Genomic DNA, 18483 nt, shown 5'->3' with positions numbered 1-18483 from the left:
TCCTGGTTTTAATTTGTATAAAAATATGGTTACTTTGTCAGAAACTTTTGTAATCTCTGTGTCCCTACACCTCACTAGTTTTGAGGACAGCTAAGGGCAAACTGATGGCCTGGCATGTGAAGCCCTCGTGGGCATCACCAGCTCCCAGCCTTGCATTCACCGAGTGCCACGTTGCTCAGGGGGTCTCTCAGCTGGGCCTTTGCCGCGCAGAACCCACCCCTCCTGGCCCCAGCACCTGCCCCCTCACTTGTGGCCCCAGATTCGCAGCGCCGGCCCTGCCACTTGCCAGGGCTGTGCAGACAGCGCCGAGGACAGGAGAACAGGCTCCCCTGGGCGCTCAGTCGCCGTGTTGCTGGGCATGGGACCCACTGGAGCCACACCCTTTGTGCTCACACACATGTTCACTTGTGCACCTGGCTGAAGACAGGTTCACAAAGACTTCTGCTTTGTATGCGGGACAGTTAATTTCCTCCAGCCATGGACACTGGGCTGACTCCCATTTCAGCAATGCCTGAGTCAATGGATTTCTCTCAAATGTGCGAGGGCACTGTGTACAAGGCTGGGGGAAGGGTACACGGCGCCTCCCTGTCTCCTCAGTCCCGGGGCACTGGAAGGCAAAGTGAGTCTCAGTCACATCCTGCCGCACATAAGCGGCTGAGGCAGGGAGCAGGCACGGACGCACACACCCCGGCCTGTAGCGTGGTGGGCGCCTGCTAGCCGGCCCATCCCGTGTTCTGCTAATGGCCTCTTGGGAGATGTTCCCTCAGGGAAGGCCAGCGCTGCTCTCGCGGCTCTCGGCTCACCTTGGAGGCCCCGAAGAGCGTCCGTGCACAGCTCCAGAACCTAAGAGGGTGCCTGGGGTCTCTTCCACCAGGCAGAGCCCGGGGCGCTCAGCCAGCGTGTCCTCCTTGAACTCCACCCATCCCAGCACTGGGATGCCAGACCTACCCGCTTTGCTCTGACCACAAACCCTTGTGCCACCAGCAATGAAGATCTACTGCTGAGGGATCTACACGGGGGCCATCTGCGGGGGTTGGGGGGCTTTGGAGGTTCTTACACATCAACATCGCTGAAGTGCATCATGGATCAGGGCGCCCAGATGCCAACCGATCACCTGATGGCAACCAGCCCTGACTCGCGCATTCACGCAGCTTGCTGTTCACACTAAAGAACATGAAAGTGGCTGCACACAGCCTAACACCAGACACGCTCGTATGAACAAAAGAGCGTCTGAGGCCCGCAGGTCCAGCGGGGAGCGGCATGGTCACTGGCGCCCTGAACTGGTCTGCAGCAGAGCCGGACTAGGGTCCGAGTCTCATTGAGCAAGCCTGTCGGCCTGGCTCTTCAGCCCACACCCACCCTGTTGCCTCCATCCCACTGGGACGCATGCGCTCACATTCCCTACGTTTTGGGTCTGGCTGGAGGTGCCTAGACAGTGCAGGCTGTCTGACATCCCCTTGGGAATCCCTGCCATATCATCGCCTTAACGCCCCTGCAAAGAGCGAATTCTCACAGTCCGCCAGATGAGACCAGGGCAGGCTATTCCAGGTGGTGTAATTTCTGACCGTATCAGCTCTGAACCCATGGTTCGTGTGTGGGTTGTGGGCGAGCACCCACATTAAGGATCCGTTGCAGCCCTGGTCAGGCTGTGTTTATCTCCATAAATGGTCTTATCTGTAACCGGAGATGCCCAGGGCGAGCCGCACTCCTGGGCAGGACGGTGCATTTCAGCAACAGCTGACGTTCACCCCATGCCCTGTGTTCTCTCCAGCCAGCTGCCTCCCCTTCACACTTCAAAGTGGGAGCCAAGGACCTGCCTTGCTGACTCTGAGAGACAGGACAGACCCCTGGGAGCCTACTTGCAATGACCCCGCAGAAGGCAGCCCGCATTCCTGCAAAGCAACAGGTACAAAGGGGGCCCTGCTGTGCACCCTACCTCCCGTAGGTCTCTGCCTGCTCCTCTCTGATTCTCTCTGTTCTGAGAAGGGGCCTTGTGGACAAAGTGGCCTAGAAGACTGTCTGTGACTGGGAAAGATGCAGCAGTCCTCGGTGTTAGAATGATACCCTGTTCTATAGGTACAGGCTATGTAGATACGCAGAATATAGAATCAGCCTCACATGAGGTTTCTAAAGCACCTCTATGGCTTTTTTTTCCCTCTTTTATTTATTTATTTTTTATTTTTGAGGATTTATTTGACAGGTATTCTTGTTTTTTATCACTTATTTTTTGAGATCAGGTCAGGCACCTTCCTGATTAATACTACTGCTAATTTAGTAATTTAATATTACAACAAAGAATTGCATTCTTATCAAGTTAGGGCACTTTCAACACAAAAATAAGTTACATTACTTTTATCTGATGGGTTTTATGGCTAAATGAAGTATCCACCAAGCAGTTCTTGGTTTATTTGAAATGTTTTATGAAATGAAGCTGTTAGAACCACGGAAGCAAAATTCCTAAAATACTAAACAAATGTGCTTTTCTCTGTTTCTAACGTAGAGAAGGTGGTGACCATCTCTAAAAGTGATCGCTTTGTGTTCAGGCATGTTTATAATGAGAAGACACAACTTAGCTGTTTCTATGTATTCCTAAAAGCTGAGAGCTCCTTGCTCCGGGCCAGCAGAGGACACCCTTTAGCTGGGAGTGCTCGGGGAGTGGCCTCTGCTTTCGTTCTCTGGGCAGGTTCAGTTCCTGGTCCTGGGAGTCCAGGTAGGACCTTCTCCATGGCCTCATGTTCTAGCTGGAAAACAGGAAATAAGTAAGTAAGCAAATGCAGGGGCTTTGGAGAGAAAACCAAGATTTTCTTTCGGGAAGAGAATCAAGCAGAGGGAGGGGCGGGAGGACTGGAGCTGGAGCTGTCGCAGGGGTCTCTGAAAGGGGACAATCTGTGAGCAGATGCGCGCTGTGGCGGGGGATCTGGTGAAGGAGCGCTCTTGGTAGGGACGCACCAGCACCAAGGCGAGTTGGAGTTGGTGTGGCCGAGGCTGAGCAGAGGCCAGTGGCTGGAGCGCGTGAGCAGGGGAAGAGGGCAGGACAGGAAGTCACAGGTGTGGGGGGAGAAGGAGCATATGGTCCTTCGTGGCTGCTGGTTCTGGTCTCACATGCTGGAGAAGCATTAGAAAATTTGAAGGAAGAGAGTATAGTGATCCAATCTGTTATTTTAGAAGACCACTCAGTCTTGTGTGAACTTTACTGCAGGACAGTAAGAAGGGAGGCAGAGATGCCACAGGGAGAGGAGAAAGGATGTGGCCTGGGAACTGCAGGCCGCACTGGGGTGGGGAAGGTGGGGAAGGGGCACCCACCTGGAGGGGGCAGTTGACGGAACTTGTGGACGGTTTGGAGGGGAAGTACAGAGAGAGAAAAGGAATAGTCCCTTTGATTGCTTGCTGTTGTCTTAGTGTGGCTTTTTGCCTGGGTGCGTTGTTATGTTGGGGAGGAGGCAGGCTCATGGAGTGGAAGAAACTGAGAACCGTGTTTTGAACATGCTGACACCGAGAAGCCTTTAGGTGTCCAGGACGTTGAGTAGACCATGACATGGTTACAGTGCTGGGGACGAATGGGAGCTGAAGACGCATCTGGGAGTCCAGAGAAGATGCAGACACTTGAAGTCATTGCAGGGTTGGAGTCTAGAGGGAGCAAGGCCAGTGAGCAGCTGGAAGCATTGCAGCCGTCAGAAGCCAGGAAGCCAGGGGCCCCCGACAAATGCCAAGCAGGTGGCCAGGTCCATGGGGCCCAAAACCCAGAGGAGGAAGGTCTCAAGGGGATGGTGAGAAGCCATGACAAATGCAGTGGGGACCTGATGCTGGGCCTTCGCAATGTGGCCTCCATGTCGACCTGAGAGGGCCGTTCAGTGAGGGGAAAACAAGCCTGATCCGGGGGGGCCCCAGAGCAGACAGCAGGGAGGAGGGGAGGCAGCCGGGGGGCTAAGGCTTCCAGGGACTTTGTTTGAAAGACCGAAGAAGTGGGACAACAGCTGGCAAGGTTGGTGGTCAAGAGGCTGTGCTTGTTTGTTGATTGGTTCTGATGTGAGGCAGGCTGGCTAAGCCTTCCCAGTAGCAAGTGGGGACCATCCCACAGCCAGCTGGAGACTCTCCTCTTCCCTGTGAGAGGATAGACAGCAGAATCGTTATCTGTCTTTTCAGCCTTGATCACAGGCTTAGAGAAGCTAGTTTCCTAAAAGATCGGAGGTTGTGTGGGGCTTCCATGAGCAGGGTCTGCCCAGGCTTGGTTCTGAGCAGAGAGGAGGGGTCTGAGCCAGCCCCACTTGAGAGCTGGCCTGGGTAAGCCACGGAGGCAGTCTGGAGCGACCCGACCCAAGGTCCGGGCATCAAAGTTGTGTTTGACATGGTTACTGTTAGCGACGTTTTACCTACATTCCGGGTCAGACATGTTCTGGCCTTTCCTCTGGGAATTCCCATAATTTTAAGGCTACTGATTCTAGGGGGAAATATTTTCTGTATTTTAAACAACTGACTTGAAAGGAACTTTAGTATGCTATTATCCCTACATAAGATAACATGGTTAACATTTTTCAAAGACTTGGGTAAATTCTAAATCACTTCATTCTGATAGGGATAGCCCTGGGGTTTAGCTGAAGAAGAGTTTCCTCTTTTAAAAACTCTTGAAAAATCTGCTTTTCTTTGAATGAAACCATGTAAAACTGGTATTCCCAAGTCTTTTTCTACCTAAAGTCTATATGGTAAATGAAAATAGGATTTTGGTATCATCTAATACTGGTTCCCACACTATCCTTTCATCAGATAATGAGAAGTAATTACCCCCCAAGATTTTCCTTTTTGTTTTGGCTGCTAGGAAGCTCCTAGCAAAATATATTCACTTAATCAGTCTTTGAAGCTTTAATGGGGAGGAAGTGCTAATACTGAGGCCAAAGGGAACCTTCAGGATGGGGCTCAGGAAGGAGGAAGGGACAGTGACTTTGACTCTTGTTCAATTCCTATAATTAGCTGAGTAGGATCAGTTTCTGATTCTATCAGACTGCTGCCTTAAGTATTTATCAGAACCCTAATTTATTGACTTTTTATGGCAATAATCCCTTCCTGATAACCAGAATATTCCTGACACTGAGACATCTAGGAAGCCATAATCAGAGATTTGCTTAGAGAACATAGAATTGAGGCAGAAGGGAATAAATACCTTGAAGGATGTTTCATACTGACCACAGTAAAATCATCAAAATCCTCTTATTCGGTTGAGGTCCTTTCTCTGGTGACTGAGATGCTTTGGCTTCTCTGATTTTATCAGTTGCCCCTCCACCAAGCCACCTACTAACTACTAAAATGTGCTTTTCTGAAACCACTGCATCATCGCAGCCCCCCTCCACATCTCCTGGGATGTGTGTCTATCACCAATGTTAACAGAGTCTGCACCTGGTGGACAAGCACTTGGTCTCCCCCAAGGCCTTGGAGGAAGGTGACTCTGTCCGCTGCTCCTTCTCTCTTTCATACCGGTGTTATTGTTAGCAAACTCAGTTCTTTTGGGAAGGAGGAACCAATTTGCATTTTGAATGCAAATAAGTAAAATTTGCAATATTTAAATGAAGACTTCATCAGCAGCAAGTGATCACTTTAGTTATTGTCTTAATCCGTGCACAGGCAATTGTCATATTTTCTAAGTTGTGGCATCTTTGAAAAAAATAGAGCCCATATTTTGCTTCTTATCAAAATTATCTATTACTAAATTCTAAGAGCCATCTTATATATCAAAAGAATTACAACCAAAAGCTGTGTATGAATAATTTTCCAGCTGAAGTTCTACTTACTCTCGGTTATATATGACATAACACCATTCTTTTTCATCAGATTTTTAAACCAAGCCCTTGGATTCAAGGAATTTGTCTTGCCACCTGAAAAAGCATGTTTTGAAGATATATCTTGCATTGGCAGCATGCTGGGTGCTATAGGGAACATAATGAAGTCTAAGGCAGTATCTCTAATTTAAAAGGTTTTTGTTTTTAGAAAGCTTTACAAGGATTCCTGAGTCCTGTCGCCAGGGTTGCTGGGAGTCAGGGTGGGTCCCTGGGACCCCAGGAGTTGACAGGCAGTGCGGACTGGGCAGTGGTGGGAAAGTCACCGAGCCGGGGGCTGGGGACACAGTGGGGACCACCTCTGTGGGGTCAAGGTCTGCCTGTGAGCTGCAGCACATGAGGACAGTAGGATCTGCTGTGAAAGGGGGGTGACCTCTGTGAGGGCAAAGACAGACTGTTTGGCTATAACTGTTATCAATTGATGTACAGTACCTGCTGTATTTTTCCACACTTCTTTGACCAAAAGCTTTAGGTGACCCAGTATGTAACATGAAGGATGTCTTTGTGTATCTGCTTGGTTTTTCACCTCCTATGTATTTTAATCTCTCACTCTTCTCATGTGGATCAGCAAAAAGGGTATTTTCTGTTCAGTGAACCCTGTTCACAAAACCTAATCAACAGGATTTTGCTGTTGATCAAATCTCATTGATTTTCTTTCTTTAATGACCAACGCGCTGTGAATTTGCAAGTGTGATGGGCAGGACAGAAATGCCGCTGAGGGGTTTTCATGGTAACAAATAGGAAACTGTAGGTAAACTCTGGGGAAACTCTTCTGGGATAGGGCCCATCCACAGAGCCAAGGGTACAGGGGGTTCCGTCCTGATTGTCCTGCTGCCAGCTTGCTTTGAAGTTACCTCAGCCACACACCCTCCCTCTTGGGCTGCGCAACAGAGTCCTGGTGGGTTTGCAGTGGCCCTGGGCACCCAGTGCCCTCCTCTGCTTGGCTGCCCACCTTCCCAGGAGGAGGCACAAGTGAGTCCCCCCACAGCTGCTGCCATCGTGCGAGCGTCTATGTGTCTGGCAGTGGGGATCATTCAGGGACCACAGCCAACAACGCCCACGGTGTTTGCTGGCCTGGATCCTGCAACTTGAGTGCGTTCCCAGACGTGTATGGTATCTCCGTCAGGGACAACATATTGTGTGTGATGGTGCGTGGTGAGCTTTTGTGAATGCCTTTGGGTGTCACATGTAAAGAAAATGCCAGAAGCTGTGTTTCCCGTGACTTGCCCATTCACACAGCTCATTGTCCATCCAGTCTTCTTGGTGAGCTTACTTGTGACTTGAGAAGTCACATCATAGTCCCTGGGGATAGTCAGCAACACCCCTTCTTAGAGAATTGCGAGGGACCTGGGAACAAGCAGAGGCAGGCTGGCTGGCCCTGGGTGGCTTCCCAGTCCCCACGCCACTGAGTGGTTGAAGGGGAGGAAGGGGCCCCTGGGGAGGGACAGGATGGGGTGGTGGTGTGGAGGCGCTGAAGAGGCAGGGTGGACACAGGGAGATGGGGGCGCCCACGTCTTAGTGCTTTTGGCCCAAGACCAAGATTTAGAGCAAAGAGCAAGGTGCAACTTGTTCTTTATAGTAATTCTGCAAATTGGACAGAGTTTCTTAGCTCTCGGATGTGTGATGCTTCTTACCCGCCTTCTCCAAGGGCAGCGTCAGGTCCATCTCTGCGTTCCTTTAATCTGATGTCTACAGCGGCTTTGGAACTTACTTTTGAAGCTTTGAGCAGATATACAGTCTCTGCACTGTGTTGTGTTTCTCTGGAACTCAGGAAGCGGGGAGAGTGAAGTAACAGCAGTGTGAGTGGTGAAGGTGACCCATTTATGTCTTACCTTTGTGTCCTTTGTGTGGCGTTACCCACAAACCCTTCTATGGCTCTCAGACTTGGTGAAACAGTATGCAGGTTTTTGTCCACTTGCTGTACCTGGATGAAGCCTAAGGCCCCGCCCAGCTTCCCGTCCCCAGGACCCTGCCATGACTTCCTTAGAGGGGCACATGGTTCCCTGCCCAGGGTCCCATCCCCAGGACCCTGCCACAGCCTCCTTAGAGGGGTGCACAGTCCCCTGCCCAGCGCCCTATCCCCAGGACCCTGCCACGGCCTCCTTAGATAGGCACATGGTTCCCCGCCCAGCATCCTATCCCCAGGACCCTGCCACGACCTCCTTAGCGGGTCACATGGTTCCCCGCCCAGTGTCCCATCCCCAGGACTCTGCCATGGCCTCCTTAGAGGGGCGCATGGTCCCCCGCCCAGTGTCCCATCCCCAGGACCCTGCCACAGCCTTCTTAGAGGGTCACGTGGCTCCTGTTGTCCCAGATCCTGTCGGGTGGAGGACAGTGGGACCACCAAGTTGGAGTCACCTGATGGCACTTAGGGAGCGGTTACAGTTCTGTCTGGTTAGAAATAACTATTTGCAAAATTGCAAACAACCTGAGACCTGGCTTTGCAACACAGCACGATCTTCCCTCTCTGCAGTGAATGTGCTGTGAGCGCGTGAACTGTGTGCACCATCTGATTTTTATCAAGATGTGTTTTGGGCTTCTCAGGCAAGCTGCAGAGTGGTGGGCTTCCAAACCCATTTTGGTCACCAGAGATCACTGCAGTGGGTTGTCAGCAATGTTTCTCTTCAGTATTTGACTTTTCCCAGACTGAGAACTGCGTGCTGTGGAGCAGGACTGTCAGAACCCTGATGCTCTTTCAGTTCTAGTGCAGATTAGATGATGAGGGCATCACTGTAATGAGCCAGGCAATGGCAGGGCTCGGGCATCAGACAGTGTGGCAGCCCCAGCTCTGGGCAGGGGCCAGCCGGCCGACGGCTCAGCCACTCGGTGCACAACCGGCAGGTGCCTTGTCTTGCTCTGTTTCTGGCTCTCTAGATTGTGCAATCTCATTGGCTGAGCACATGCTTTCACTCTCCCATGCCACATGCCTTCACTCTCCCACAGTGAATTAGTTGATCATAACAATCCACTCTGACACTCAAATAGATTTTTGTAATGTTACTTCACAGGGCTTGTATGTACATCTGTCCCTGAAGGGCCACACGTTGTCTGTGCCACTGGAGCATGTGGCTGCTGGTCTCCCAGGCAGAGGAGGGACGCTGCCCACGTGCCAGAGATTAGAATCAGGCCCTTGGGGTCGGCTGTGCGCTCCTTGCTCAGGCAAAGGCCCACTGACGTCAGCAACCAGGATCATGGTCTGGCCTCGCTGCATGTTGAAAGCGGTCGCTGTCAGAAGGAAACAGAGACAGGGTGTTTTTAGAAAATTATGTTGAAAACTGTCCCTGTTTCCTGCTTTGTGTGGCTTTCCTTTGCATTGCACTGTGCACGGAGCTTGTCCTTACAGACTCCCTGCCTCAGGGCATGTTCTGAATTCACCCACCTGGACCCCACCCCTGCAGTAGCTCCACCCACTGGGGGTCAAATGTGGCATAGCAGCTGGTGGGGTCCAGCTCCCTCCAAGCCTCCCTCCTGCCCACCCTCTTGCACTTGAGCTACAGTCCCCAGACCTGACTGCTGGGGCCCTGCACACATTCTGTGCCAGCCTGGGGAGACCTCTACCTGAAGACTTCTCTTTCCTTAGTTTCTCTGGCACACCTTCCAGACTCACCACACGGCCATGAAGCCTTCCCTCCTGCCACTCTGCACACACACACCACACACATGTGCACACACGCACAGGCAGAGCAGGGCACCCTTGCCCCTGGCACCAAGTTACCTTATTCTTAGCTCTCTTGGTGTTCTGCACCTATTTATATCTCCCTCCTCTCTGGACTAAGACTTTCCTGATGTCAGAAACTACCTTATTTACTTGTGCACCCCACCACCTAGCACAGCATCAGAACATGTCAGAAATTCACCACAACGGTTTTTGTGGAATCACAGAAAATGGCATAGTCCGAACTTGAACTGGGACAGCACTGCCAGGTGGCTAGCATTCGCAGGATGCTCCTGAAAAAGTGCTGGTTTTCTGTTCTGCACACAGAGGACAATGGAAATACACCCACAAAAGGCATGGAGCCACCCAAGACCCACCTGGATGCCTTGAGTGCCTGAACTGGTGGCTCTTCTGAAAACTTTCCCAGAAGTCTGCTCCCCATCATGTCAAGTTAGGGCTTTCTGTCTGTAGAACAGTGGCATGCTTATTCTCTACATGGAAGGCAATTAACAGAGTTACTATAATCTATGAAGCACAAGAAAATATCCTGTTACAAGTAAGACCTCTGTCTCTGTCCTCTTATGCACTGGCAGAGTGTGGGTATCAGACACAACACAGTGAATATGCTACCAGGGCTCCCAACAAACGTCATCAGTAGCCACTTTAAGTGTCTCTCTCACTGGGACCTACCTATAAAATCATTAGCATGCTAACTTCATCCTGTAAGAGAAACAAATCGTGTAAATATTAAATAGTAAGTTTTTCCTCAGAAAGCCTCCTAATCCTCCTAGGGGTACAAGAAACTAGTAAGCTACGTGATTTAAATATTGTTTTGACATCAAAGGTAAGCTGCTGATGAAAAACTTCCTTGGTGGTACCCTGGTTAAATCCTCTCAGCTCTGGCCCTGGGAAGATGGGATTTCATTCCCAGCACCATGAACTCTAAGCCTTATCATCTAAAACTAGGTCTGAAATGGCCCAGAATGCCCCAGGGGAATCTGGGGCACAAGTTAATGTCAGTTCAAACCTGAGAATCTAGTTCTCTCCAGTCCTCAAAATACACAATATAGTGTGTGATAAGTGCATTTTCACTTTCTTTCCCCCAAATTCTCTTATATTTTGTATTATGTTATCTCAAAAAGTCAAAAAGGTACAGGAAATGGACATGGTGTGTATGTGCTAATGTCAAGAGCTTTTAAGTGAGGTAATGAGAAAAGCAGCTTCATTGAGCTATAAGGCACCCATTTCAAGTGTACAGTCTCATAGTTTTAGCATTTTCATAGATATGAGGCTGTTGCCATGGCCGGTTTTAGAACATTTTCATTACTTCAGAAAGAAACCTAATGTCCTTTAGCCAGTACCTTGTCACCCTTCTCCCTCCCACACCCCTGAGCACCCCTGAACATGCTTTGTCTCTATAGATAGATTTTCCTGTTCTGGACTTTCATTTCAATGCAGTCACATAGTGGGTGGACTGTAGTGTCTGGCTTCTTTCACTTAGCATGTTCTCAGGGTTCATCCATGTGTAGCATATGTGAAGGTACTTCATTCCTTTTCATGAATGAATAATATTTTTTATGGATACTCCATATTTTGTCTATTCATTCATCAGTGATGGACATTTCAGTTATTTCCACCTTTCGATTTCCGTGAATAATGATTTTAAGATATTTACATACCAGTTTTTGGCTTCATTGATTTTCTCTATCATTTTTATGTTTTCTGTTTGTTTTTTCCCCACTCTAATCTTTATTATTTTCTTACTTCTGCTTGCTTTAGATTTATTTTGTTCATCTTTTTCCAGTTTCTTGAAGTGGAAGGTTATGTTATTGATTTGAGATCTTTCTGCTTCATTAAAATAGGCATTTACAGCTATAAATATGCCTCCAAGCACTGCTTTAGCTGCACCCTGTAAATTCTGATAAATGGAATTTTTATTTTTATTTATCACAAAGTGTCTTCAGATTTCCTTCTATTTCTTCTTTGAGTGATTGGATATTTAAGAGTGTGTCCCCTTGTAGTAGGCCTTATTAGAGTTATTTACCCCAGTTTTCACTTTTATAACACTGGGAAAGGGACTAGAATTTAAGGCTCCCCACAAGTTTTTCCTTAGAGCCAGAGGAAATTGTAACTAGAACCAAGGATTCCCCTGCTTTTTCCATGGCTACTCAAGCAAAGGTGTCTTGAACAACTAGTGTTACTACTGAACTGTCTCCCTGATGACTAAAGGAGGTGTTCACAGCGCTTAAGATGCAGGTAGGTACTGAGGAATGTGGGATTTTTTTTCTTTTTTAGTAATAGGAAGGTGAGAGGTTGAAGGGAAAGAGAGGATTCACTTCATGCAATTAATTTTATAAAGCCAAACCTGAAGAATAAAATAATTAATTCTCTTAGGTACTTATTCTAAAAGGTTGATAGGGACCAATGTCCACTGCTCTCAGCAGGAATGGTGACTGAGTAAGATTGGGATGTCTTCTTACCTTTTCCCTTATAGTCACAGTTCTTTTTTTATTGTGGTATAACATATATAATATATAAAATTTACTATTTTACCATTCTGAATATTATTCCATTGTGTGTATATACCACAATTTGTTTACCCATGCATCTGTTAGAAAACACATAAATTGCTTCCACCTTTATGCTGCTGAGAATAATGCTGCTATGTACTACGTATACAAATATCTGTTTAAGTCCCTGCTTTCACTTCTTTTAGGCATGTATATGGAACTGTTTAAAGTTTCAAGAGTTGCCATGTCATTTGCCACAGTGGCTACATCATTTTATACATTTCCACCAGCAATGAACAAAGTTTCTAACTTTCCCATAACCTTGTCAGCATTAGTTATCTTCCATTTTGTTATTTTTGTTTTTCTTTAGATGGGTGATAGAATAGGTGGGAAGTGGTCATGCTATATTTGGAATTACTTTTTAGTTGTTATCCCAGGGCTTACTATGTATATCTTATCAGAAGCAGCTTCAAATTTATACCAGCTTAACTCCAGCAATATATAGAAATTTACTCTTATACAGCTGTTTCCTTTTCTCCCTTTTAATTGTATTGTTGTTATGCATATTACATCTATTATATTACAAATCCAACAATACATTCTTATAATAAAGTAAAGCAAATAATCTGTCCTATTTTCCTTAGCAATTACAGCTTTGCTTCCACTGATTTCCTCTGTGCTGTTATTGGCAAATATCTTAGAGATCTATTAAATTTCTATACATTAAAGGACCATCACTACATTCTATACCTATTATCTTATACAGAAGTCTTTGTTCATGTGAATTAGAAGTATAATCTTCAACTTGAAGAAACTCCTTTTTTTTTTATAAAGCTGGTCTGCTAGCCACAGATAATCTAAGTTTTTGCTTTGGGAAAAGTCTTTATTTCCCCTTTGTTTTTGAAATATACTTTCGCTGGTTATAGAATTCTTTGTTGACAGTTTTTTTTGACACTTTTGAATATTACTTCACTGTCTTCTCGCCTCTATTGTTTCTGCTGGGAAGTCAGCAGTTAACTGATGAGGATTTCCTTGCATGTGTATCTTTTTTCTCTTATTATTTTCAAGATCTTCTTGTAACTTTCAAGATCTTCTTGTCTGACATTCAGCATTTCCACTACATATGTCTATTTGTGGGTGTCTTGGAGTTTATCAAATTTGGAGTTCACTGAGCTTCCTGAGTGTGTAGGTTATGGGATACAGTTTTCCACTAAATTGGGGAAATTTCAGCTATTATTTATTTCAGTATTTTTTCTTCTCTTTTCTCTCCTTCTGGTACTTCCTTGGTATATATGTGGATATGCTAAATGATACTCCACTTTTCTATGGTGCTCTGTTCATTTTTCTTAATTCGTTTTTTTCTCTCTGTTCTTCAGCTGGCATAATCTCTATCAACGTGACCATCCAATTCATTAATTCTTCCTCCTGACACTTCATACCTACCATTGTGCCCCTCTAGGCAATTTTTTATTGTACTTTTCAAATCCATAATTTCTACCTAGTTATTTTTCATAATTTCTCTCTATTGTTATTCTAGATTTGATATAACTGTCATCATACTTTACTTCTTTAATCATGTTTCCTTTCTTTCTGTGAACATATTTATAATGGCTACTTTGAAATCTCCAGTTAAATATGACATCTGGTTGCTCTCAGAGGCAGTTTCTGTTGTCTGTTTTTTGCTCCATCCCTACCCCCTGCCACTGTATGGGTCATACTTCCCTGTTTCTTTCCATGCCTCAAAAGTATTTTGGTGGAAACTGGACATTTCAGATAACATATTGTAGCAACTTTGGATACTGGTCTTCCAGTATCTTCTGTATCTTCTGGATAACAGGGCTTGTTATTGTATTTGCTTGTTTATTTGTTCTATTGCTGGCTGGAGTATTTTAGTGAACCCTACTCCCTCTGTCTTTCTCTCTCTCTCTCTCTCTCTCTCTCTCTCACACACACACACACACACACACACACACACACACACACACAAACACACACACACACACACACAGAGCCTCTGATGTGGCACCTCAGGAAGGTATAGCTTTGGTTGTGCCCAAAGTTACCCTGGGATGGCAGTGATGCTAGTGGGACCTCCTTCTTGCTTCCCTTGACTCCATAAAGCTGTTAAACTCCACTAACTGCCTTGCTGACTGACTGATCAATTGTTTTCAACAATGCCCTGTGGCATAAATTGCTTCACAAACTAATCCAATCAAATTCTGGTTCCTTTGATGGAAGTTTCTGAGGTCATATTTGATATTCTGACCCTAGGAGGGCTCCTGCCAGCTGTATTATTCCCTGGCTCTCCCCTATGAGCTAGCCGGCCTACAGTCTAAGCTGTCTCTTCATTAAAACCATGAATCTCCCCCCATTTGTCTTCACCACAGTCCCCACTGTTCTTGAGAGTGCCCTCAGGTTGAAACTTCTCCAGGCCTTGTTGTAAATGAAGTCAGTTCCTTTGGGAAGAGACAGGAGCTAACTATACCGCAGCCTGCTTCTCTCCCAGCCATAATCTCTGTGCCAGGGCTCGGAGGCTGAGGATGGGACACTGGCAAACTTCTTTCTGAGTGATACTTCTGCTCTAATTGCTGGGCACTTACAGGAGGGGATGGGTAGCAGTCTGGGGCCCTCTTTACTTGCCTCGCCTGGCAGGGAGCCACCATCTCACAGCTGGGGGAAGGGCACCTGCACCCAGTAGTCTCAGCACGCTGCACCCAAGGAAGAACCTCTACTCCATGACTAGGATCTGGGGAGAAGGAGGGAGCCCCACCTCTCAACCACACTCTCTTGGACACAGGCAGCTGGAACAGGATGCAAAATCCTGAAGTCTGTTCCTCCTGGGAAGGAAGCCCTGGGGCTGGGGGCTGGGGAGAGGGAGCCCTGAGCTCTGGGCTGCGGCCATCTGGAGTGGGGTCTCCATCACGCTGAGCCTGCAGGGCAAGTGAAGATTCAACCTTAGTTCAGATGCCACAGATGTTCTTTAAGAATTCCTGCAGAATAGATGTTTCTTCCTTTGCTGTGTGGCCTTAGGACCATTTCCAGGGGCTTTAAGTGTTTGGCTTTTTAAATAGTTTTCACCAGTTTCCTTGGGTAAGGAGTTCACAGAGCCGCTCACACTACCAAGCTGGAAGCCTATCTCTCAATGACCTGCTCTAAGTATTATGTAAATAGTTTGTCTTAGGGGGAAAAAAAGTCCCTCATTTATATCTCTACATAGAAACATTGCTCACTTCGGGAGAAAGTGTGTTACAGAAATGAGGCTGTAAAATAAATATCATTTTCCATTGACTTCATTTCAAATGAGAGACTTATTCTCAGAGGTAAAAGTCCCGTACTTGATGGAATTGAAGGCAATGGCGAATCCAGGTGGAAGGCTGCCAGTTAGCTAAAATTGTGCTTTCAGGAAGTTGCCATTCTCAATAAGCAGGTTTTTGTTTGGTTTTGGGGTGTGATTTTGTTGTGATTTTGTATCTTCTCTCTACCATCATCATTCCTTCTCATTCATTCTCTGTCTCCACGAGGCAAGAGATTAAAAACAAACAAACGTAAGCCCTATTGGGTGAATTCGTGTCTCAGAGAAGCTTATAGCTAGACAAGAGCTGAGAGGCTGTAGAGCGCTACCTCCTCATGGTTTATAAATGAGGAAAAGCGGTCTCCAGGGTAAGTGGCCATCGTGGTCCGCAGGCAGCAGAGGGAGAGAGTGCCCTGGTCCTCCTGCCCACTGCTGTTCTCTGCTCCTCCTGTCACTGTTAGAGGACACTTTGGGACCCAGATTTGAGGAGCAGTGAATTCTAACCTTGAGCACTATGTGCTTCAACAGTATCGTCATGGATCTGGCTTCTGTCCCACCTGTTGGCAGATGACTCTCGTCGTCTGCTCCGCCCGCATTTCTCCGTGTGCTCATCAAGGTGGGCATGAAGTTACTATGGTTAAACATGGGGTGTGATGGCCTGGAAACTGGCCAATTATAAGGCTGAGGGTAATGTTTAAAAAATGGATTTCCTACTTCTCTGACTTTGTACGTTGTATTTAACTAACATAATGAGGTGTGCCTGTGCACTGCCCCCACGAGCAGGAAGCCATTATCTAATGAGCCCTCTTTCACTCTGGTTTATGTTGCATTTATATGCTGTGAATGATGCATTCTCTAACAGTATTGCCCAAAGTGTTGAGTGGGCTTGTGAGATGTTTCAACTTGCATCCATTAAAAGTAAATATTTTCTCCAAAATAGATTTATGGAATTCGGAATATATATATATATTTAAAGTAATAAGTTGATTTCATATTATTGTGTGTTAGCTGGGGACAAAAAAAGGCTTCTAAAAACTTTTATGAGCATTATGGAAACAGCAGGCATGATTTGAAGTCTGAAAGCTGCTTAACTGAGGCCCTGTGGATGTATTATTTTACCTTCTTGCCTGAAGTTAATTGGCCCCAGAAAAAAATAAACCTTGAGATGCATTTAGTTGATGTCCCGAGGTGGAGAATGCAAGGCTGTCCTTTCAGATTTGTGAGCATTGTTCAAACAAATCAGGTACCCAAAACCAATTACTGAACAACTCTTAAAAAAAATAGTTACAGGTTTTTAAATAATACTGTATTTTAAAAGTAACAGTTTAAAAGCGTCACTACCACGGCAAACACTATTCATATTCTAAAGAATTCAGTATGATTGTGTTTCACTTATGCTTTCACACAATATTCCCCTGAAACAATAAAAATCTAGAACAACCATTATACGGACACCTGCAGTGAAACGGAAACCCCCAAAGCCAATAAGTTAAAAAATTACTGATTCATAGATTCAACAACTTAAAACAAGTTAGAGGACATAATTTTCTAATTAAAATGTGACACTTCCAACTGATATATCTTCTAGGCTATTGATGGTTACCTAGACCTAATCTGTTCTCTCTATGATGCTAACAAGAGAGGGACCAGTTTCCTGAAAAATATAAATATGCCTCAGGCACATCTCTGCAGCACAGCCACTGTGGATTTAGGAGGAAATTGGAAATAAAATGCAGTATTCCACTTCTAGTTATATTAGACAACACTTCCCCTTTTGTATAAAAGTTGTTATTTTATGAAAAAAGCAGGGAAGGATTGAGACTTTATGACCAGAATGGCCTAAGTTGTTTCCAGACACGAATTTTCTCCTGAGTAGAAAATCTAAGGTTACAAGACTTGTTTGTGTGCAGTATTACTGCCAAGAAAGTATTTTCTGGACTCAAGTTTGAAGAGGAACTCTTCCCCAGATACACTTGATCCCTGGAAGCGTTAGCCACAAGGAGGCAGGAAGGCCAGCAGAGGACGGAGGACTGTGGGATCCCGTGAGGGTGGTCTGAAGTGAGCCAGGGAGGGAGGGAAGAGTAACCCAGAAGAGGCAGAAGATCTGTAACAGCCAAATTGTATGCTATGGGGCACACCAGAGGCCTCCTATGAGCCCTGCCCTCCTTCAGGGATGCCTGGAAGATGTGTGCGTGCCTTTACCCCTTCACAGCACGTCAGTCTGCTGAGATTGTGCCCAGGTACAAGCTGAAGGCCACCCCCAGCTCTCAGCAAAACGGTGCATCTGTATGTCCCGCTCAGGCCCCTTTACAACCTAGCAGCACTCCGAGGCTGGGAGTTGTCATCTCTCCCGGAAGTCTGAGCTGGACATGAACTTGAGGCCTCCGGCGTCTGCATCCCTCGCTGTCTCACGGGGTGGCCTCCCTGCATGCTGGTCCCATGAACAGAGTACTCACTGGTCCAGGAACCAGACCTGTATTCTGGGGTTAGTCCTGCCTCTGATTCTCCTTCAACCTAAACTTACTGAGCAGACAGGGACCTCTTCAAGGGATGATTCATTGTAAAGATTTCAAGGAGTGACATAGCCGCCTGCTCATCAGCTCATTGGGCATGCATTCAAGGAGTGTAAAGGCCATAATCAAAAGCCTTTGATTCAGTAAGTATTTACTGAGTACTTGTTTTAAGAGCTTAAGTTAAAATGGTAAACAGGACCAGCTCAGAGTCTATAACCCAGTGGGGAAGCTGGGTGAGGAGACAGGCATTTCAGGGCCTGTGGGGTGCTGAGCCTGGAGGCAGCCCTGGGCTCCTGATGGGGGGTGGAGGTCAGGGAGGCCTCCCGGGGACACAGGGGAGCAGGAGTGGCTGTGAATGGGCAGGGGGAGGTCGCACTGTGCTGGGAAGTAGAGGGAGCAGCAGGCAGGGAGGAGCCTGCAGGGGTTGGGGGCGGAGGCGCCAGGCCTCAGGAGGACCCCACAGGTGCTCCCACAGGTTGGCACTGGCCCTGGCGTCAGGGCGGCACTGTCAGATTCGCCACCTCTGGAGCTGGCCTCATAGAGGGACTGTGGAGGAGGGCACGGCGGACAGCAATCTGCAGAAACACGGGCCAGGAGGAGGTGGGGGGCGGGGGAGGGCCATGTCCCTCGAGGGTCGTCTGCACTGGGGCTGAGACCATGTCAAGGACCACGGGCTGTATGGTGAGAT

General features: G+C 47.0%; 1 protein-coding gene across 2 annotated transcripts in view; it reads left to right on the top strand.

Annotated features, from left to right (window-relative positions):
• PDE10A (phosphodiesterase 10A) overlaps positions 1-18483 on the top strand; it is a 508454-nt gene that overhangs the window by 200646 nt on the left and 289325 nt on the right. Inside the window, exon 2 of one of the 2 annotated variants that reach the window (XM_073219874.1) lies at positions 1772-1906. The exons of the other annotated variant lie outside the window; for it this stretch is intronic. The gene's annotated coding sequence lies outside the window, so the exon portion shown is untranslated. The remainder of the gene's footprint in view (positions 1-1771; positions 1907-18483) is intronic. 2 annotated transcript variants of the gene reach the window in all.

Source organism: Manis javanica, chromosome 13 (assembly GCF_040802235.1).
Source record: "Manis javanica isolate MJ-LG chromosome 13, MJ_LKY, whole genome shotgun sequence".
In the NCBI taxonomy this organism is placed as follows: domain Eukaryota; kingdom Metazoa; phylum Chordata; class Mammalia; order Pholidota; family Manidae; genus Manis; species Manis javanica.
This window is presented reverse-complemented; position numbering and strand designations above follow the sequence as displayed.